This window comes from Heterocephalus glaber, unplaced genomic scaffold, assembly GCF_053883595.1.
Source record: "Heterocephalus glaber isolate CG9 unplaced genomic scaffold, H.glaber_assembly_v1.0 deba00001428, whole genome shotgun sequence".
In the NCBI taxonomy this organism is placed as follows: domain Eukaryota; kingdom Metazoa; phylum Chordata; class Mammalia; order Rodentia; family Bathyergidae; genus Heterocephalus; species Heterocephalus glaber.
This window is the reverse complement of record NW_028258293.1, coordinates 33,088,974-33,113,344: the sequence shown is the minus strand read 5'-3', so window position 1 is coordinate 33,113,344 and position 24,371 is coordinate 33,088,974. Positions and strand designations below refer to the sequence as shown.

Genomic DNA, 24,371 nt, shown 5'->3' with positions numbered 1-24,371 from the left:
AGCCTGTTTGCCACACCCTAGGGTGTGGAGGACTCATCCTAGGGTAGCTCCTCATGTGGATGTTATAAAGGAGAAATGAGGAAGAAGGCTGCTGCTTCTGTTCCTTCAGAGGAGCTCCAGTCTTCACCTTGGACATTAACCCCTGCCTTCTAGAGCCGACTCTTCACCTTCTGGCATGGATTCTACAGCCTTGTGGCATAGACTCTTCAGCCTTCCATTGCAAACCCACTGACCCCTGGATATGGACTCACTCCAGACATTGGGCTAAATTCTTCAGCCTCCAGTGTGAATACAGACCCTCTGCATTCTACCTCATCTGACTCTCTGGGTGGCCACTGTAAGCCAATCTTGTAAATTCTTATATATTTTTATATCTTGTGTTATATCTGTTTCTCTAGTAAATACTGACTGATACAAGCATCCAGATGACAGCATTGTGTGGCAGTCAGGTGAAGTTCAAAAATGACAACCAGGCACTCCCTGGGGGCCAGATGACAGTCCCCAGGATTCATCAGATCTTTTACTGGAGTCCAATGGCAACCCCAGAGTGACCAGAGCCAGAGCCTCTACCTGAACCAGATGACAAACACCTGTAATGATCAGTGCCTCAGTGGGGTCCAGATAATGACCAGAAGCAATGACCAGATCCTCAGAAGGGGCTATCAGCTTTTAACAGTGCCACACCCAGGACTCCCAGCCTTGACAGTTTGCCCTGTGATTCCAGAGCAACTCCTACCAAATAATTGGAACTTACATACTAAGAGCTCTGCGTTCCTGAAGAAACTGGAGAGTTTGAAGCCCTACATGTCCCCCTGCTAGGACTGTGGGAAATCTTACTCAAGATCTTCTCACCTCTGTGTCCACCGGTGCACGCACAGTGGCCAGAAGCCCTATGCATGCAACGCGCAGGGATGCAAGTGGAGATTCAGGGCTCGGATAGCTCAAGCAACACATGAGAAGGCACACGGGGAGCCGCCCTACAAGTGTGAGTCCTGCCCCAAGAGTTTTGCCAGATCTGATCACCTGACACAGCATCAGAGAGTCCACAGAACATTTCTCCTAGGACTGGAGCCCATCGGTCTGAGGAACCATGCATAGATACAAAATTCCCCCTGAGCCTTTGCTCTTGTGTTGTACCCACCACTGCACCAACATATAATAGATGCTGGATGTTTCTCAATGCTTTATTTGAAGTTTCCATCTTTTCTGAAGCCCATGAGAAATACCTGTGTGTGTTCTCCGTGATAACTGGGCCATCTACAATGCCCTAGATACAGAAGCACTCTTCTTTCATTCCCCTCTCTAGGGCAATGCTTTCCACATACTGTGAGTCTGAAATTTGGCTCTGAACATTGGTCAAAACTGTATCATGCCAGGTGTGAATGCCTACAATGGCTGCCAAGAAAAGAGGAGGTGGGAGTAATGAGGGAGAGTGGTGTTACGTCTCACTTGGAATGCCGGAGATGAGAACTGTTGCAGAGACACTGGAAGGTCTGTGTTCACATTGGCCTGTGAAGAGACCCAGTCCAAGGACTCTGGTGGACCAACACATCCCATGTGAGGAGCTCCTATGAAGACATCTCCCCAGTAACAATTGCTCTTCCCCAGGAACCATCACCAGCTCCTGCAAGGAGCCTGTAGAACTAATGAATTTCACTCCAGGACAGCTCCTAGGAAGTCCTTTTGACCTTTGGTTTGATTTTTCCCCTTTGTTTAATGATAGGGTCTTGATCATTTCAGTTTCAATAAACAAGTCATGTGTGTGACTGCTGAATTTGCTGCCAAAGTGTAAATCAGTGTCTGATTGCGAGTGTTTTAATATATTATAGTAGGACAGGAGTTGCATGGTCATGAACTGTTTGATATCTGACTCAAACCTAGAGGTAGCACTTGTTGAAAAGGTGAGATAAATCTAATAAACATTTCTGACCAAGCTAAAAAAAAAAAAAAAAAAAGAGGTAGGGTCTAGTCAGAAGAGATGGGCCTATCTCCCTCTCTGGTTTCTCCCTTTACTCTCTTTTTCCCAGCCACCATGATATGACTAGCTGTCCTCCACCCAGGCCCTACCACCATGCCCTTTCTGTGGAGCCAGCCAGCTATCTCTAAATTTGTGAGCCAAAATAAACCTCTCCTTTACTCTGTGAGTGTCAGGTATTTTGTCCCAGACCAAGAAGACATCCATCCCTGCCACCATAGCCATTTTGAACCTGAGTCCACTGATGACAGGGGTGGCTGGGGAAAGAGGCTGACTGGTATGTACTTGTTTCAGTAAGCTTTAAGCCTGTGTGACAAAATGCCTGAGGTAAATGACTTAAAAAGAGGAAAGACATATTTTGCCTCACAGTTTCAGAGGTTTCAGTCCATTATCACTTGGCTCTATTGTTTTTGGGCCTCTGACAAGGCAGGACAACATGGCAAGAAGCACATGCTGGAATAAAGCTGTTCGCCTTATGATGGCCAGGAAGCGAAGAAAGAGAGGAAGAAGGGCTTGGGGTCCCAGTTTTCTCTTCAAGGTCATGTGCCCCAATGTCTCAGCTTCCTCACACTAGGTGCTACCTCCTAAAGAGGACCCAAGAGCAGCTCAAGCTGTTGACCAAACCTTTATCATATCCTGTAGGGGACATTTAAGATCCAAACCATAACACCTCAGAACAGATAGTCTTATCTACTTCTTTATTGAAATCCTTCTCTGCTGGGATCATTCTTTGATGAGCATTCACATATAATACAAGTATCCTCCCATTTTGTGCCCATTAAGAGAAGTCTATCTGTATATCTCTTAGCCAAATTCTCTTCCCATTTTCCAATTATGTTCATTCTAAATCTCTGACCATCCATCTAAACATGGGCCACAGCCCATGAGTTAGTATATAGCCACTTATCTGAGCATTTTTTTCCTCTAAGCAAACTGAGCAACCATGTGCTCTGCTTGGAGTTCTGTCCATTGGAAGGATTTTACTTCACTGTCCTTCAGAAAAGGGGCTATAGTACTTTGAGAAGACACCTACATATCCTGAAGGACTATCTGTAAACCAATTCCTCTACTAAATGATTATAGGAAAACACCCCAGGAGGCCATCAGTGTAGGCTGGGAAGAAGAAAGCAGTATAGTCAGAGTGGGGACCATGAATATCTGTGTCATTCTTTCAAGCAATTTATTTATGCCTGCAGGGCCTGCTCAAGCTCAATCATATAGTCCATCTGGTGCAGCTTTGCACATCAAACTTTATGATTTGGTGGGTTAAATAACACCTAATTCATGATGGGCCACTCACATTTGATGGTACATTGTAGTCCCTGGTTAAGGATTCAGTTTCTATAGACCACTAGTAGCTCATGAGATGTTTTTCAAAGGGAAAGTCATTGTCCCAAGAGGATAGCAGGACTTTGTTCCAAAATTCTAAGGGTCTCCACTGTGATTCACTTATAGGAGCCTGCCAAAGTTTCCAAAGAATGACCCTGTCTACCACTGACGTTTCAAGCACCTGTGATTTGCTGGATGATATGGCTCAAATAGCAGAGCTGTGTGACAGCGGCCTGGACCTGTTACAGAGTATTTTCTTCTGGGCCCCGCTTGAACTAGCATCTTTTTGTCCAGATACCCAAATGAGGCATATATTGCCCTCAAACATCGTAAGAAGTGCTCTCTCTCTCTCTCTCTCTCTCTCTCTCTCTTGCTCTCTCTCTCTCTCTCTTCCAGATGTAACAACTTATCCTTCATCTCAAAAGAAATACCTTTACCTACCTTCACCTATTCACACAAAATAGACCCTACAAATTCCAAGGCCCCTCAATTGGTGTCATCTTTGTTTCCCACCTCTGACACACAAATATCTTACCAGTAATTCTAGAGTAGGTGCCACTTCTTGCTTATTAGGTCTAACAAACACAGTCTCGGGAATATAATGGACCAGTGAGATATTCTGAGGAAGGAAAAGGTGATCAAGATACCTGCGAACTAAATTATCACAGAGTAGAAAGTTGGTATACACCTGAGGTAAGACTGTGAAAGTGTACTGGTAGCTTTACTAGCTGGAAGAAAACTGTTTCTCATAATTTTTATTAACAGGAATGGAGAAAAAAGCTTTTCTAAACTCAATGGCTTTTTGTGTAAATTGCTCAAATAATGAAACTACAGCAGGTACAGCACCTTCAACTGGAAACATCACTGGTTAAATTTGTGATAATCCACTGTCATTCACCAAGATCCGTCTATCTTCTGCACAAACCAAAAAAAAAAAAAAAATGCCCTAATGGTGGCACTTATCTCTGCCATCCCTCCAGGAATGCAGTATTTTCATAGATATAAACAGCTCTAATGGCGTCCATTTAGCTTTTTCCACCATAATAACCCACCTTCCATAGGTTAGGAACCGAGTGTGAGGATTCTGTCAACTGCAAAGTATGTCTACTCCATGGGTGTCCAACGCTTTAGCTTGTCTGGCCCTCACTGAGTGAAGAATTGTCTGTTTAATAACAATAAGCAGGGCCAGGGATTTAGCTCAGTGGTTCCAGCATCTGCCTCACAAGTGTAAGGTCCCGAGTTTGATCCCCAGTACCAAAAAAACAAAACAAAAACAAAAAACCCAATAAAACAATAAGCACCTGTCTTCACAGACACACATGCATGCGCGTGCACAGTATGTTAAAATACTACATCAGTAACCGTTGCATTTTACTGTCCAAGTGACACGGCGTATGTAACACCTGATAAAATGTGGGTTTCAATGCAACTGTGTGTGGCAAGTGCAGGAGGTGGAGTTAGCACTGCCCTGCACTCTCTCCTACACAGCATTCAGTTGTCGCCTAAGTAGTTTGCACTGGAGCATAATCCAGCAGAGTCATGAAAAATATCACTAAAAAATCACATAATGTTAAAAGTTTACAGTCCTGTGGGGCTGCATTACTAGCTGTCCGGGACCATAGGCATTGCAACTGTTGGATGTACCTAAATTCCAATTCTATGCATTCTAGAAATTACCACAGGATGTGCTCAGGCTCTCACTGGACCCACTCTGAGATGGACCTTTGTAAGGCCCAACTGTGATTGTGGACCACAGTAATGTTTTGGATCTCCTGGAATGAGTGGCAGTTCAGAGCCAGTGGCAAGTAATCCTTCATATGTCTGATTATTTTCTTTTCCAGTTGCACAGTTACTCAAGGAAAAAGCCACAGGTCCCTTTAGGGAAGGCCAAGGGAAAGATTAACAGTGTACATTTTCAGTAGTGTGCTGGGGGATCCTTCCTCTAGGAGATATAGCCTGCCCTTCATTCAAGGTGGCCTGGGTCTATAAATGGCTCGAATCTGAGAATTGAAGGCCATGTTTCTGTTTTTATGATTCAGATTAGACTTTTGTTCACATAACCTAGATCTTTTCTGCTCATACTGATCAGAGAAGAATTTGATAGATTTCTTACCTATTTTATTTCTAGGAACACCATGACCAACTAGCTAATGGGATAGGTCCGTGTGAGTCAGACCATTCTAATTGCTTCTTTGATGCTGCCATTTACTATGGTAACCACTCCTACCTTGCCTTTCAGGGTTGTGTGCCATCACTTGGGCCCTGCTACCCTGAGATAAATCTTTCTATGTAGAATACTACCCTCTTTCAATTTAGTCCAATTCTAAATTCCTTGAGCACCTACCATTGCAGGGCAAGTTACTTATGAACAACTTACCACAAAGGCTAAATATTAAAAGAAAACCTATCTACTAAATACTCATTAAATACTCTTACCAGTAGCAATTTGTTTTTAAAACAGGGTGTCCTCAAACTCGTGGTCCTCCTGCTTCAGCCTCCTGCATGCTGAGATCACATGTGTGCCGCTACACTGACCTTATCAATAACAAATATTACCAATGTGTACTTATTCGGTTCTTCATCTCTCTCACAGACTTCCCAGGGCAGTCCAGGGGTCCTCAGAAAACTCTAAGCCTTCTGACTGAGCACAGGCCATTGATTTGGTAATATCTTCCTGTTACTCTGAAGCTACTCATAACTGTTCCAACTCTCAGCTCCCTGGATACCATCTAAGCTTCTGACCTTTACATTTTTTTTTTCTCTGCCATTGGGTTCTGAACTAAAACCACAAAATGAAAGATGCTATTTGCTCTGATTTTCCTCCCACCTAATGCTTACTTTTTATTTGACTTTTTACAAAAAGAGAAAGGAAAGAGCTCTAGATTTCTTGAAGGGATCAGACCCTTTTACCTTCAGAACTTCTTTCATAATGTCAATATTTTAAAACTATCAAACTAAACAGGGCAGATTTCAAGCAAGTTTACAGATTAGAATCTTTGCAATATGTTACAGCTAAATGTCAGACCTGGATAATGTCAACATTGGTCAAAATGGCCAGCTAAGAGTTGGAATGATGTGGAAATTACTTGAGTCCTAACATTCAGGAGGCAATGTTCTATTAGCGGATGTCAAAGTATTAGCTAATGAAACCAAATATCTGAGCATATGCTGGAAGTTAGCTGATCAGCATTGAATTAATCACGCTTTGGACAGTAGACAGTCTATAAACACCTAGTTTACATCAAGGAAGAAAACTGATTTTATTTTCTTCCTTTGTTGCTGAAGCCCTGACCATATTTCTTATCATACTTGAAATAAGTCCACTGATGATGTTCCATCTCCACCTTGTACATACTTCTGTGGCTATTCTGTAAGTTCTAAAAGCTAAGAATGGTCATATTTTTAAGAAAATTTTCCCATATGATTTTTCTCTTATTTTCTTTCTATATTTTAAATGTACAGGATATGTTTATGGTATAAATGTAATGTTTTGATATATGTATCCACTGTGGAATGATTAAATCAAGCCAATTAATATCACCTCACATTTTTTAATGATGAAACTTTTAAAATCTACTTTCAGCAATTTTTAAGTACAGGGCTGTATATAATTCATTATTATTAGCTATAATCATCATCATGTTGTACAATAGATCTCACCTACCAATGTACTACCTTCCTCTGTCAATTTGACTTTTTTACATTCCCCCATATACAAGTGAAACCATGCAGTATTTATCTTTCTATGCCTGGCTTATTTTATTTGACCTAATGTCTACTAGGTTCATCCATATTGTTACAAATGATAAGATTTCCTTCTTTTTAAAGGCTGAATAGTATTCTAGTGTGTGTATAAGTGCCACATTTTCTTTACTCATTCATTCATTGATAGACATTTAGGTGGATTCCATATCTTGATTATTGTGAATAATGCCTCAGTGAACATAAAAGTATATATATTTCTTTGACATAGTAATTTCATTTTCTTTTGGATATTGTGTTAATCATCTTTCTGTCACCGTAAACAATTTAAAGGAAGGAATGTTTATTGTGGCTCATGGTTTCAGAGGTTTCTCTCTATGATCCACTGGCTCCGCTGCTTTGGGCCCTAGTTGAGGTAGAACATCATGGCAGCAGGAGAATGTGATGGAGAACAGCTGCTCACTTCATGACAACCAAAAGGCAGAAAGAGTGAATGCATGTGCTAGTGGGCTTCCCTATTTTTCCCTTTTGTTCCATCAGGGCCACCACCCTAGTGGATAGTGCCTCCCACATTCAAGCCAGGTCTCCCCCTTCAGTTTGCTGTCTCACATGCAATAGTCTCTAGAAACATCCTTTCAGACACACCCTGAAGTGTGGTTTATTTCCTGAGCATTTTTCAATCCAATCAACCTGACACTCATGACTGACCATTACAGATATATGCCCAGAAGTGGGATTGCTAGAAGATCTGGTAATTCTATTTTAAACTTTTCAAGAAGGAACACCCACACCATTTTCTAGAATGTTAATTTATATTCCCATCAATAGTCTATGGGGTTTCCTCTTCTCTACATTCTTACCAACACTTGTTATCTTTCACTTTTTTGGGGGGGGGGACCAGGAATTGAACTTGGGACCTTGCGCTTGCAAGGCAGGCAGTGGAACCACTGAGCTAAATCCTCGGCCCTCTTTCACTTTTTAATAATAATCATTCTAACAGAATATCTCATTGTTTTAGTATGCATTGCCCTGATGATTAGTGGTTGAGTATTTTTTCAGGTACCTGTTGTCCATTTGTATGGTTGGGTTTTTGTTTTGTGTTGTGTTTTGAGGAGAATGCCTATTAAGCTTCTTTGCCCATTCTTTAGATTGCTTTCTTGCTATTGTATTGAATTTCTTATATATTTTGGATACTGATCTCTTATCAGATGTATTTTTGCAAATACTTTCTCCTATTCTGTAGGTTGTTTCTTCATTCTGTTATTTCCTTTGGGGTACAGAAACTTTGAGTTTGCTGCAATTCTATTTGTTTATTTTTGCCTTTGTTGCCTGTGCTTTCTGAGTAATACCAAAAAATAAAAAATAAAACATTGCCCAGACTAATGTAATGGAGTATTTTTCCTGTATTTTGTTCTAGAAATTTTACAGTTTCAAGTCTTACGTTTGAGTCTTTAATCCATTTTGAGTTTATGTTTGTATGTGGCTGAGACAAGGGCCCAATTTGGTTTTTGTGTGTCTGGATAGCCAGTTTTCCCACCACCATTCATTAAACAGACTGTCACTTCCCCATTGTCTCTCCTTGGCACCCTTATCTGAGATCAGTTGGCTATAAATGTGCATGTTTATTTCTGGACTGTTTATGCTATTGGGTATTTATATTTTTAAAGGATTGTAGAAATAAATTTAAAGCACAAGAAAAACAGAAGAATGTATGATAAAGACCATATATCTTATAAAGCCAAAAATATTTACTATCTGGTCTTTTACAGAACCTGATCTAGAAGCTTGATAAAATTTGAATTTTATTTATGTGTTTGTTTATATTTGCAAGAATACTTCACATAATATACTAATTATTTCCTACTGTGTCATATTAGGTTAATGTCTCACTGTCACACTTTTAATGATGTAAACAGTGATTTCAGAGGTGTCAGCTCGATCCAATCCTTATAAATCTCCCTTTTCCTATTTCTACTAATGATTTTGCCTCAATTGATGATTGTTGCCTAGATATTTCATTAAAGATTGTAAAATGGTTACTTTCTACTTCCATTATTCCCTTTGCATTTATTAGTTGAAAATTTTCAATATAAAAAAGTTTTTCCCTATTAACTATTTTGTTACCCTGAAATACAGCTCAAGAAAGGCAAGACAAAAGTTTGTTCCTTTTTTAGATAGCTCATCAGCATGATCTTTCCCAGTTACTCTACTTAACACTGTAATTTTCCCCACCATTCCCCAAACCCTCTCCCTGTTTTGTTTGGTTTTTCGTACCAGGGATTGAACTCAGGACTTTGCTCTTGCGAGGCAGGTGCAGTGCCACTGTGTTAAATCCCTGCCCAGCGCACCCTCTCCCTGTTTTAATTCTTCTCTGTAACACTGAAAATAATCTAACACATTATATGATTTATTTCTGTTTATTGTCTGTCTCTACTACTAGAAAATATGTTCTGTGAGGGCAGAGATTTTTGTCTAGTTTGTTCACTGCTATCTACTCCGCATTTAAAAGTGCCCCGAGGGAGCACACAATATGTGTATTTCCAGACTCTGTTAGTTTTGTGTAAAGGGAATGCCAAATTTAACTTGGATTCCTATGAAGAGAAGGTTTATAAATTCTCTACCAAACTCTAGATTTTCTTTTAAGAAAAGGATGATTTTGCTTCGTAGCTATCATCTCAGAGCTGTCACGTGCCAACTCAGATCTCAAAAGAGCATCCACCACTCCTAAAAGTACTGTATCTCCTCTTGCAGTTTATATATGCTACCACCAGGTGGCAGGAATGTTTAATGAGTGCTCAAGAAATTCAAATGGTTCAGGCCCTACAGTTAAAAACACTGTGAATAGTGAAAGGGGCGGGATGAACCGCCTGACGCATGCCTGTGAGTAAGGCTCCTCGGTCGCTTGGGTGGAGCCTCATGGCACTGTGCATGTGCCAGGTTATTTTTATCCTCTCCACTCAAAAGTACATGGAGGTCGCCCGGAAGATGCCAAATCTCCCCTCTGCGGACAGGCAGGTCTGCCCATGCCCTATCTAGGTCCTGGGTCGCACAGAACACGCCGAATCAGCCCGCTGCAGACAGGCAGGTTTGTGCACGCCCTACCGAGGTCCTGAGTCGCGCGGAAGACACCGAATCACCCCGCTGCAGACAGGCAGCCACCTGATTCCACACTACAAAGACGCAGAGGACACCAGACCACCAGACCAAGGTACTGAGTCCCACTGCTCCTGGCCCAGAGGTAGGGGCTTCTGAGCCACCATCCCACTGCTCCTGGTCCAGAGGAAGGGATTTCCCGGCCACCATCCCTCTGGCTGCTCCCAGCCCACAGGAAAGGGCTTTTGGGTCACCATCCCTACCCCTGCTCCCGGCCCCTGTCCCACCTCACCCAGCTCAGAGGAGGTAATCCGTGCAGACGCTAACAGCCCCCCGCCCCAGTCGAAATGAGAAAACACGTAAATAAGTCTCAAAACCAGACTTCCAGATCACCTACAGCAACCCCAAAGGGAAATGAGATGGAACACTCTGATACTCAACCACCTGGACCCACTGAACTGGCAACAAAAGGGGATCTGGAAACAGTGAAATCAGAAATAATTTCTCAGATAACAGGAGAAACTGTGCCCCTAGTGCAAGACAGGATTAATAAATCTAGAGAGGAGCTCAGGAACATGATGGAATCCCAACATAAGAAACAAATGGAATCCATAAAACAGCTGCAAATAGATTTCCAGAACATGAAGAACTCCATTGAAAGTCTACACAGCAGAATGAGCCAATGTGAGGACAGAATTTCAGATATAGAAGATAAGATTGCAATTAGTGACCAGGAAAAGAAAAATTGCTTCAAAATTATAAGGGAACATGAGAAATCTGATCAGCAGCTGCTAGATGATGCAAAGAAGAATAACATAAGAATGATTGTAGTCAATGAAGAAACAGGAGAGAGTGGAGATGACATAAAAAATCTCTTCACAGAAATAATGGCAGAAAACTTCCCAAGCAGGGGAAAAGAGCTTGACATACAGATAAGTGAGGCATATAGGACTCCAATAGCCTTGATCAAAAAAAATCGACACATAGGCATATAATTGTTAAGATTCCAGAAACACAACAGAAGAACAAAGTTCTCCAAGGAGTCAGAGAAAAGAAACAAATCACATACAAAGGAAAGTCCATCAGAATCACAGCAGACTTCTCAACACAAACCATCAAGGGAAGAAGAGCTTAGAGTGACATATTCCAAGCCCTAAAAGAAAACAGCCTCCAACCCAGATTGATGTACCCTGCAAAACTATCTTTCAAAATGGATGGAGAAATAAGATACTTTCATGACAAAGAGCACCTTAGGAACTTCGTGAATACCAAACCAGCACTCCAAAGAATTACACAATATCCTAGGAACAGACATTGAGGATCACAACCCCAGGAAGCAAAGCAGGATGAACCCATCTAGTATGACAAGAAATTAAATGTAAAGGGGAAGAACCCAACAAAAAGAAAAAGTCATGGCAATGACAAGTCAATACGTTTCAGTTATAACCATCAATGTTAATGGTCTCAATTCACCAATCAAAAGAAATAGACTGGCAGAATGGGTCGAGAAGCAAAATCCAACAATATGCTGCATACAAGAAACACAATTCAAAAGGAAACTAATAGACTGAAAGTTAAAGGGTGGAAAACAATACTGCATGTGACAGGAACCCGAAAAAAAGCAGCAGTAGCTATCCTCTTGGCAGATCAAGTAGATTTCAAACCAACACTGATTAAGAGAGACAAAGAAGGACACTACATCCTTGTAAAGGGAAGAATCCAAGAGGAAGAGATGACAATCATAAATATCTATGCACCAAACACTAGTGCACCCAACTATATAAAACAAATTCTAACGGACATGAAAAGTCATATATACACTAATACAATTGTAGTGGGGGACCTCAACACCTCACTGGCACAAATAGATAGATCAACTAGACTAAAAATAAGTCATGAAATACTAGAACTCAATCGAACTCTTGAACAAATGAACTTAACAGATGTTTACAGAGTCTTCCACCCCACAAAATCAGAATACACATTCTTCTCAGCTGCACATGGGTCATTCTCCAAAATAGACCACATACTCACACATAGAACATGTTTAAGTAAGTGCAAAGGAATTGAAGTTATCCCCTGTATAGTATCAGTCCATAGCACGATGAAATTGGAGATCCACAGCAAAAGAAACTCAAAAAATTTCATAAACATGTGGAAATTTAGCAACACACTTCTGAATAACCAATGGGTCAGAGAGGAAATTAAAGAAGAAATCAGACAGTTCCTTCCATTAAATGACAATGACTATACAACATATCGGAATCTATGGGACACAATGAAAGCAGTCTTACGAGGGAAATTCATAGCAGTCAATATGCATATTAGGAAAACAGAGTGAGCCCAATTAAACAACCTGATGCTGCACCTCAAGCTTCTAGAAAAAGAAGAGCAGGACAACCCCAAAGCTCATACAAGGGAGGAAATTATAAAGATCAGAGGAGAAATCAATACAATGGAGACTAAGAGAACGATACAAAAAAATCAGTGAAGCCAAGAGTTTGTTCTTCAAAAGAATCAACAAAATTGACAAACCTTTAGCCAACCTTGTCAGAAAAAGGAAGGAAAAGGCCCAAATCCATGCAATTAGGAATGAAAAGGGTGAAATGACAACAGACCCAGCAGAAATCCAGAGGATCATCAATACCTACTTCCAGAACCTATATGCCAATAAGATGGACAACACAGAAGAAATGGACAGATTCCTAGATACATATGAATTACCAGAGTTGAACGAAGAAGACCTAAAAATTCTGAACAACCCAATATCAACCAATGAAATTGAAAATGTAATGAAAAACTTGTCAACTAAGAAAATCCCAGGCCCTGATGGCTTCACTGCTGAATTCTACAAGACATTGAGAGAGGAACTGCTGCCACTACTGTTGAAACTCTTCAATGAAATTGAAAGGGAAGCAATACTCCCAAATTCATTCCTGGAAGCAAGCATCACCTTGATCTCCAAAGCAGAGAAAGACCCAACTGAAAAAGAGAACTATAGGCCAATCTCACTAATGAACATAGATGCAAAAATCCTTAATAAGATAATGGCAAACAGAATGCAGAAGATCATCAAGAAGATCATACACCCTGATCAAGTGGGATTCATCCCAGGGATGCAGGGATGGTTCAATATACGAAAATCAATCAATGTAATACACTATATCAATAGAGTCAAGAACAAAAACCATATGATTATCTCCATAGATGCAGAAAAAGCATTTGACAAAATCCAACATGCATTTATGATAAAAACCCTACAAAAAATGGAATAGATGGTCTCTACCTCAAACTGATAGAAGCCATCTATGAAAAACCAACAGCCAATATCATATTAAATGGTCAAAAACTGAAATCCTTCACACTAAAATCAGGAGCAAGACAAGGATGTCCACTATCACCACTCTTGTTCAATATCATTCTGGAAACATTAGCCATGGCAATTAGACAAGAGAAGGAAATAAAAGGAATAAAGATAGGTAATGAAGAAGTCAAATTGTCATTCTTTGCAGATGACATGATCCTCTATATAGAAGACCCCAAGAACTCCACCAAAAGTCTTCTAGACTTAATAACCAAATTCAGTCAAGTAGCTGGCTACAAGGTCAACACACATAAATCAATAGCTTTCCTCTACACCAATGACAGACTCACTGAGAGAGAAACAGGGCAAATAATTCCTTTCACAATAGCATCCAAAAAACTGAAATACCTAGGAATCATCCTAATGAAAGAAATCAAAGACCTCTTCTCTGAAAACTATGGCACTCTGAAAAGAGAGATTGAAGATGATATCAGAAAATGGACAGACATGCCCTGCTCCTGGGTAGGAAGGATTAATATAGTGAAAATGGCCATACTTCCAAAACTGCTCTATAGATTTAATGCAATTCCAATTGAAATCCCAGCAGCATACTTCATAGACCTTGAGAAAACAATCCAAAAATTCATTTGGAGCAAGAAGAGATCCAGAATAGCAAAAGCAATTCTAGGTAACAGAGACATGGCAGGGGGTATCACAATCCCCAACCTGCAACTATACTACAAAGCTACTGTGATAAAAACAGCATGGTACTGGCAAAGAAACGGATTTGAGGACCAGTGAAACAGACTGGAAGATGCAGAAACAACGCCAGACACACTCAGCCATCTCATTTTCAACAAAGGAGCCAAATACCCTCACTGGAGGAAAGATAGCCTCTTTAATAAATGGTGCTGGAAAAATTGGGCTTCAACTTGCCAAAGATTATAACTAGACCTATATCTCTCAGCATGCACTAAACTAAAATCAATATGGATTAAAGATCTAAATATTAAAATAGAAACTCTGAACCAGTTGGAACAGAGGTTAGGTAGAACCCTTGAAGACATCAGTGTAGGAAAAGAGTTTATGAACAAAACCTCAGTTGCCCGTGAACTAGCAGAAACAATCAACAAATGGGATCTCTTCTTATTAAAAGGCTTCTGCACAGCAAGAGAAACCACCAGCAGTGTGAAGAGACAACCCACAATGTGGGAAAAAATCTTCACCTGCTCTTCCTCAGACAAAGGTCTACTATCTCGAATCTATAAAGAACTTAAAAATATCAGACCTCCCAAATTTGAAGACCCAGTCCAAAAATGGGCATCTGAAATGAACAGACATTTCTCAGGCAAAGAAGTAGAAATAGCAAATAAATACATGAAAAAATGTTCAACATCACTGGTCATTTGAGAGATGCAAATGAAAACAATGCTGAGATTCCACTTCACTCCAGAAAGAATGGCTGCTATCATGAAATCAACCAATAACAAATGCTGGCAGGGCTGTGGGGAAAGAGGAACCCTGCTCCACTGCTGGTGGGAGTGTAGACTGGTGCAAGCACTGTGGAAATCAGTATGGAGATACCTCAAAGAACTAGGACTGGAAGTCCCATTTGACCCCACTATTCCACTGCTGGGGATCTTCCCCAAAGAATTAAAAGAATCATACCACAGTGATATATGTGCACCCATGTTCATAGCAGCACAGCTTGGGATAGCTAAAACTTGGAAACAGCCCAAATGCCCATCAACTGGAGACTGGATAAAGAAAATGTGGTTTTTTAATAAAATGGAGTACTACTCAGCCATAAAAAATGAGAAATTAGAGACATTTATAGCTAAGTGGATGCACATTGAGGTAATACTCTTAAGTGAAATAAATAGGACACACATGTGTAAATACTGAATAGTTTCTCTGGTGTGAGAAACTGAAAGTGTAAATAAGGACTAAATGTATAATAGGTAATGGGAAATAGGAAGAAAAGGGGCAAAGGGGAAGGAAGTGGGAGGGCTAGGGGAAAGGATAGAAGGGAATGGGATTAGTATGAGAAAATGGAAAAATAGGAACAAAATCTTTGTAAATAGGGAGGACTGGAGGGGTTGAAGGGAGGGCTGGGCAAGGGTGAAAAATAAGAACCAAGAGAGACTATGTAAAGGTGCAGATTTCCAATGATGAATGTCATTCTATTGTATACCTAAAATGTGCCAATGATTAGAATGAATAATCAAAAATGTAAAATAGGAAGAAAAGGTCCAAAGGGGTAGGGGTAGTGGGAGGGGCAGGGGAAAGGAAAGAAGGGAAAGGAAAAATGATGAGAAATGGAAAAAATGGAAATAAAGTCTTTGTAAATAGGGAAGGGTGGAGGGTGTGAAGGGAGGGCTAGGAATGGGGAAAAAATAAGAACCAAGATGTATTATATAAAGGTACAATTCCCAATGAGAAATGTAATTGTGTTGTGTACCTACAGTGTACCAATAAAAGAATTTAATACAAAAAAAAAATACTGTGAATAGCATCACCATTTCATAACAGAACAGCAAAACATATTTTTTTAGAACAAGTAAACTATAACCAAGGATTCATCATTTTAATTTTGTTAAGTTTTTAAATTACTATTTATTTTAATGAAGTTATGATCATAAAATTTGCCAGATCAAGTGATTTTGAGTAATCAGTGAATGCAAGAAGCTCAAAGATCTCTACTCCCAAAGCATTCAAGAGAGGTAAAAAGAAAGCAAATTTTAATTGAAGTTTAACATGTACATATAAAAGCACGCATAAAGTAGACACACTGAAGTATCTATCTCTCTTCCAGATCTAGAAATAGAACATTATCCTCATGATTCTTCCTAGTCATTCCTTCCCCAAGGTTAACTATTTTTCTGGCTTTTATCACTACAGATTAGGTTTGTTCATTTGTGTACTTTACATAAATGAGTCTTATAGTATGAATTCTTTTATGCCTGGATATCCTTTGTACAACTTTATGTTCACAAGCAGCATCACATGCTTGTGTGTATAGAAATAATTCACTAATTTTCACTGTACTTATATAAATACACAAATTATACACAGAATTATATAAACTGTCTGTGGTAATTATATAATGTAAATCCTTGATTTAATAAAAGCCTACCCTAAATCAGTTATCTGTTTATCATCCAATACAAGGGACATTACAGTGCTTTAATTCCATTTACCACTTTCCTGCTTTTTCCTTGGTTGTAGTTTACTTGTTCTAAAAAAGAAATATATTTTGCTATTCTGTTATGAAACGGTGCTACTATTCACAATTTTTTATCTGTAGGGCATGAATAATTTGAACTTTATATGTATTTTTAACTCCATAGGACCTTATTAACACTGTTTTGTACAGTAAATATTTGATACACTTTTTACTTTTCCACTGTTCTTTATTCCTTAATGACTTTTCATATGTCTACATGGGGAGCATTTTCCTTCTGCCTAAAGAACTACCTTGAGTGTGGCTGGAATAGCAGTGAATTCCCTGTTTTTATTTGTCTTAAAACCCTTTTATATAATTTTCACTACTGAAGGATATTTCTGATATATAGTAGTCTAGGTTGGCAGATATTTTCTTTCAAAATTTTTTTTTTAGCTATACAATACATTTACTTTTATCACTGGGTGCTTGTATCTTGGTTCTTATTTTTTTCCCCATTACCTGTGCGCCCTTCACCCCCTCCACTCAGAATTTTAAAGACACCGCTATTGTCTTTGGGCATCATTTCTGTCAAAAGACACCTGTCGGTTTTACTTCTGGTTCCTTTGAGTTTAACAAAAAATATTTTAAGATTTTCTCTTTCTGTTTGGTTTGCAGTAATTTTGCTATGTGCCTAGATGTGGTTTTCTTTATATTTATCCTACCTGAAGTTTGCAGAGATTCTTGAATCTGTACTCTGATGTCTTTCATCAATTTTAGAAGATTCTTAGTTGTGATCTCTTCAAACATTGCTCTGCGTATATCTACCTTTCCTTTCCTTCAGGAACTTCCATGTTATATATGTTTGCAAACTGGAACAAAGCAGAGATGTCTACAAATTACCAAGTCTAAGGAAATGGCCATGGCCAACCACTACCTTCTAAGAAATTAATGTCCTCTCTTTTCAAATCTCATGAGTTCTTTGAATTGGAATATTCTAATCCAGAACCAGACAGAGAGGAGAATTCTGAAAAACAGTTCCTAGCTATAGATAGAAGCTAAAAGGCAATTTGACAGTGGATAGTAAAGCACAGGTGATTGCCTTGAAGGCATAATAATTCAAATGCTCAGAGAGTCCTTACATATTTAATAAAAAGATTTTTTTTATTTCCCTGAAATGTAAACCTCAACCAATGGGGAGAAAGAAGCAGTGAGCAGGCAGCCACATATTAGTACAATCTGTAGCATTTATCTCAAGGCTTCCAGTATTAATTCTGTAACATGCCTATTTTATCTTCTTTTGAAAAGGATAAAGTCTTCCCTTTCTTTTCTCTCAAACAAGTCTAATTTTTAAAAACAAGACTTATTTTGCCAGCAATAGATGTACTCACACTATGTGAAAAGATCTATAGTGAAACTGAATTTTAAGGGATAGACCTTGTGTTTTTCAACTGTATGTTAATATCACTGATCTTCACAGGATTAGGAGGAACATTGTTATATCACTCAAGGAGGTATATTTGAATCTTAAGGGATTCTAATTTCCTTTTGTAGGAGAAATCTTAGGAATTCAGATTTCTCTCCCCTCTGCCCTACCACCATCAACCAGTATTACTAATCAGAGTGTCTTATCCTAGAGACTAAGAAAGGGGAAAAGCAATGAGAACCAACATTTTACACAAAGCTGAAGAGACAGATGTTTAACTAGTGTATGTGTTATCTATTAATGTAGAAGAAATTATATCAAAACTTATCCATTAAAACAAGAGTATTTATGGGCCGGGGATTTAGCTCAGTGGTTCCGCCACCTGCCCTGCAAGCGCACTCGAGTTCAATCCCCTGTACCAAAAAAAAAAAAAAAAAACAAGAGTATTTATTATCCTTAGGGTTTCTGTGGGTCACTTGTTGGATTGGCTTAGCTTGGTGATTCTGGCTTGGGGTCTGTCAGGAAGTTGCAGTCAAGATGTCAGTGGGAGCTGTAGTAATCTGAGTGCTTGGCTGGGGTGAGAGAACCTGCCTGTAAGCTATCTTGTTTACATGTCTAGCAAGTAGGTTTTGACTACTGGCAGGAGGCCTCATCCTGTGGACATCTTCATCAATGCATCTGCAGTCTTCTTTTGGTTATATGGGCTACTCCACATGAGAGTACGCAAGAGTATGAATACCGGGAGGCAAGAATCATCAAGGCCAGCTTGGAAACTGGTTTCCACAAGCAGTCATTAGAAAAAGTAACCTAAATTATGTAATTTTGCTGGGCTCCATCCAAATTGATAAATATTAAAATATTACAAAAGTGGACGTTGCCTCAGTTCTTATTAGGAGAATTTATGATTAGTGTAGTATATGTATCATATTCTTTTGTGACCCATATCATTCATACTCTAGAAGGGAATGTTAAATTGCTTAATCTAATATATTGAAGATAAAAATTTTATATTTTTATATCAATCAATGTATACAATTCTGAAATTAAAACTTGAAAAGGAACATAAATCAGTTTTCAGAGGAAGCTGTACTGTTAGGGAAATTGGCTGAAATCAAGAGGGTCAATAACCACCCAACAACAATAACCAAAAAAGTAAGGAAATAGACATTTAAATAAGAAAAAATTCATTTTTAGAAAATGATAGGAGAAATGATAAAAGCTGCTGGTCTTACTAAAAGAAGTATAAAAAGTAAACATTTGAGTGTCAATAATTTTCTTTAAGAACTGTATACTATCACTACCGCAAAGGAGAAGATAACATCAAGGTTTGCTAACTCTCAGCCACAGGGAGTAAGTCTATTGAAGAAACACCCAGGTCCCTAATTCTTAGGCATTACTTTTCATACAGTAGAATCACCCTGCCATCCTTGTTTTAATATACTTTACAGAAGCCATTTCTCCAAGAAGTTTCAACAAGTTTACAAAACATTTAATCATATTTTTTCCTCTTGAAAAACCAGGATATAACATTATCTCCTATTTGTGTTTTTAAAATGCTTACACAACTATTTTCTTTAGGCCAGTGGTGAGTGCTAATGGGTGCCTGGATTGTAGGAAAACCTCTCTTTCAGATTCTTTGTCACAAGAAAACACTTTCTCAAGTTTAGAACTCACAGATTTTTTTGAGCAAAGAATATTCTTTTCCAAAGATATCCTTCATTTTCATGACATGTATCTAAAGCTGATCATACCTTAGGGTGAGTAGGAGCTCCAGGAAACTTCCTTAAATGAAAGGTGTTTTCCAGAAATTAACAAAAAGTATAGTTAGCAGCAATCTATACCAAGAGTGGGTAGTGGAAGTGGTCTGCCCAAGTTGCAGATGATAAAAGGAATATATGACTGTGTTCTTGTTGTTTGTTTGTTATTTGAAATGGGTTCTCACTATGTCATTCTGGCTGGCCTTGAACTCATGGCAGTCCTCCTGCCTCAGCTTTCCAGGTGCTGGGACTACAGTGAAACACAACCCCACCTTGCAACATGACCGTTGAAATTTTTAAAACAATAATAAAATGGATCTAAGGTCAAGCTATTCTTTATTCAGTTATAAACTAACTCTACACCAGTGATAGAGTGCTACTCCCTGAAAAAATGTCTGATGCTTGTGGAGTTTACTGTTTTAGAAGCATCTCTTTTTCATGTGTAACATTTTTTGAAATTTTAGGGAAAAAATTGCCCATTCTTTTCAGCCTCTCCCTGAGACAGGTAGAGACTACCATGGGAACAAAAAGCAGGCTTTAAAGCCTCCCAGGCTTTAACTCAGGACCATTAAAAGTACCCATTAAAAGTATGCTATGTATCAGTGGTGGCAAATCTATGGCACGCATGTCACAATAGGCTGTTTAGATCACTGAAAGTTCTAAAATGTTCTCCATCACTGGTATATATCCTTCCCTACCCTGTCACTCACTCAAACAGTCTTATCAACATCAAAAACCAAGTGCATCATTAAAGCCAAGATGCCTTTGCCATAGCATCTCCAAGAAGAAACTAGATGAAAAAAAAACTGTTGGGGATCATCCCAGAGAGACAAAGGACAAACAAACTCTGGGGTCCTTACTCTTTTACTCATTAGAGGCATTCTTTGTGTTTTCTTCTGAGGAAGCCAGAGACTTTAAAGCTTCTTTTCCTAAGAAACAATGACTGTTCACTTTAGGCTAAAGATGCCCAATAAGTAACTAAAAGCAGAATAAAGCATGTAGCATCTTGGCCTTCATTTTGTTTCCATCTCCTTTACTACCTGAAAACTTTGGGTCAGATTCCTGCTTAGCTCTTCAGGTAGCCCTGATGATCATTTAAGGAGTGCCTGTCTAAAACTGGTGATACAAGCTTTCTTAGCCCTAAATTTACTTAACCTAGCTCATGCCCTATCAAGACTGGTAACACCAAAATAAGAGATTTGTAAGGACATTCAACTATCAGCTTTTGCCCCCCTGCAGTGGGCACCTAGACATCTCTAGTCATTGCCCTAAACCTGTAGTCATCTTGGATTCCAGCAGAGCCTCCACAGAACCAAGGCTGTGCCTCCCCCAACTCCAGCAGGAGCACATGCCTCATGGGAGCTGGACTGCCCCTCAAACCATAGGACTTCTTCAGATTTGCAAAACCAGAACTGAAATATTGATCAATCAGACCCTAGCCCACCCCATCATTCCCATAAAAACTGGTCTCTTAGCCAGGTATGGTATTGTGTGCCTGTAATACCAGCATTCTGGGAAGCTGAGGCAGGAGGATCACAAGTTTGAGCCCAGCCAAGCCAAATTAGCAACTTAGGGAGACCCTGTCTCGAAATAAAAAAGGGCTGGGGATGTAGCTTGGTGTGAATGCCCTGGATCCAATCACCAGTACCACCAAAAAGAAAACAAACAACAACCAAAAAAAAACCTAGCCTCTTTACTTGTTAATGGACCAGTCGGATCTCCATCAGATCTGCACTCCTTTCAGCTTCTCAAGCTGAAGTTCCTTCCTCCATTTTCTCTCACTTTCCAATTAAATGTTTCTACTATAAATTCATGCTATTGCATCAGTTTAAATTTCCATTATCACTGAAGCAAGGACCCATGCTAGCTAGTGACAATACCATCAGTGGAAAATGCTACAAAATATATTAAAAAGACTTTTCCAAACAAGATGGAGTGCTTGTTAGGAAGCTGTGTATGTAGTAAAGATGTGTTTTCAGAAACTAATCTCAACATTTGAAGTTCTGTTCAATCAAAAAGATTTTCCAAAAAAAAAAAATTATATGAATACGAGAGAATTCGCTCAGATTTTGCTATTTTCTGTATGATTTTTCTGAATTATCTTATTTTCTAGTTGAAGTTTTAGAAGTTAATAATACATAAAAATATTTACAAACAGCCAGAAACAGCCTTGAACGATGTTTATTCTAAGCTTTAAGAATGTTCCCTGAAGATAGCCACATAGATGATTACTAACCATGCAACAAAAAAATGTACAGAAGTAGACATTTTAATAAGAAAAAAATTATTTTTAGAGAATGATAGGAGAAATGATAAAAAGATTCTTATAGCAGACATCTCTGCCCAGTATTAGCAGGCTATAAGGGGCACAAGCTTCTTGCCCCTCCATAGTTTAGCTATATTACATTAGAAGTAGCAGAGCTCAGGAGCTGGGGATTTAGCTCAGTGTTTCCACCGCCTGCCTCGCAAGCACAAGGACCCGAGTTCCATCCCCCGGTACCATAAAAAAAAAAAAAGAAGTAGCAGAGCTTGGCTGAGTTCACTTCCAGCCAAAGTCAACTTGACTCCAACTAAATTCATTCCCTCTGAATTACCCGTTTGTTCTCTTCAGCAAAGATATGCTTGTGCCTCCCTTTAACAGTCCTGCCTGTGATACCTGCTATCAGCAGGTGTCCTAACGCTACCCTGCGCCTCTCCTTCCCACGCTTGTTATGAATAAACACTGGATATCCTTGGTGCTTTTTGTCTTTGCTGCCCACAGCAGCTTAGATCAGCCCCAAGACCCAGCTCTCTCTAGTCCTGTCTCTGTCTTCTCTTCTTGTCAGCTTGTATTGTATTGCCTCAGAGGCGATCAAGACCCTCTGCAGGGGTCATTGATAACATTCTCTATAGACCACAGGGGTAGTTGATAATGTTCCCTATAGACTGCCAGAAAAACATAAAGGGTAATGTTTCAATTTCTTAATAATTTTCTTCATGAACTGGATACTATTTCTAAAGCACAAGACAAGATAATATCAAGGTTTGTTATCACTCAGTTATTTTTGCACAATCTATTATTACTGTAACAGTAATCCATAGGGTGTGTGAAGATACCAACAAAGCATATAACTGAAATGAGCTCATATCTAAAATATGTGCTTAAGAACTTGTATCGATTAATAAGAAAGTCAATAAGAAAAACAGATCACTTAATATCATTTTAATAGAAAAATGTACAAAAAAGACTCAGTCAATTCACCTAAGAAGAAAGCCCAGTGAAAATAAACCCTGGAAAAGTGCCCAACAAAAGTAATAATTCAAATTTAAACCACAATGAAAAAAATAACTACACTGGCTCTTTTGCCTGGTGCTTGCATCAAGATGTTGCAAAATGATGCTATTTCCTTCCCAGCCACTGCTATAAACTCATTGAAGTGGTTGATGAACACAAACTTTGTACTTTCTATGAGATGTGTATGGCCACAGATGTCACTACTGATGCTCCAAGTGAACAATGGAAGGGTTATGTGTTTCAAACAGTGGTGGAAATGACAAAAAAAGTTTTCACGTGCAGTAGGATATCCTAACCCACAGCCATATGTACCTACTACTGAGTAAGGCATATTTCTGTTACAGGCCAAGGAGAACTGGAGAGTAGCACAAATCTATTCAGGTTTGTACTGTGAATAGAATGCCAATGTGAGTACTCTCAACTTACTTATTATAAAAAGGTAGGACTGGGGATTTAGCTCAGTGGTGCCACCGCCTGCCTTGCCCTGAGTTCGATTCCCGGTACCCCCCCAAAAAAAATTATTATAAAAAGGAGAAAATATCCCTGTACTGATTGACACTACTGTCCTTCAACACCTAGGGCCCAAAAGAGCTAGCAGAATCCACAGACTTTTCAGTTTCTCTGAAGAAGGTGATGTCTACAGACATGTTTTCAGAAAGCTCATAAAAACAGTAAGAAATCCAGATCCAAAGCACCGAAGACTCAGTGTCTTGTTATTCCATGTGTCTTACCACACAAACAACAGCGTATTTACTCTAAAGAAACAAGATACTAAGAAAAATAAGGAGGAATATGCTAAAATTGTGTTCAAGAGAATGAAAAAAGCCAAAGAAAGATGTCAGGATCAGATTACCAAGAGAAACTGGCTGCTGTTATAGTTTATCTAGATGTCCCCTGTGCCGGGGATGTAGCTCAGTGGTTCTGCCGCCTGCCTTGCAAGCGCAAGGACACGAGTTCGATCCCCGGTACCACAAAAAAAAAAAAAAAAATTTAAAAAGAACACCTCGTGTAGATGTCCCTCCCCAAAGTCTCATGCCCTTATAGATGGGACTTTTCTGAGGTGATTGTATTGTGGGGGAACTACACTTATCAGTGGATTGGTCTGCCAATGAGTTTATAGCTAAAAGTGATGCTGGGATATAGAGCCTGGTCAGAGAAGGTGGGTCACTGGGGATGTGGCCTAGAAGGGTCTGTCATCCTCCCGCATTCAGTCTCTCCACTCCCTCTGCTCCCCTCACCATGCTATGAGCAGCTCTCCTTTGTCATGCCTGTCTGCCATGCCACCCTGCCTTAGAGATAGCTGACTATTAACTGAAACCTCTGCTCCTTTAAGTTGCAAGTGTCAGGT

At 39.4% G+C, this 24,371-nt stretch overlaps 1 pseudogene; it reads left to right on the top strand.

The window, feature by feature from the left end:
* The first annotated feature begins 1,391 nt into the window (after positions 1-1,391).
* LOC101696737 (small ribosomal subunit protein eS6-like) lies at positions 1,392-23,901 on the top strand (annotated as a pseudogene).
* The last annotated feature ends 470 nt before the right edge of the window (positions 23,902-24,371 follow it).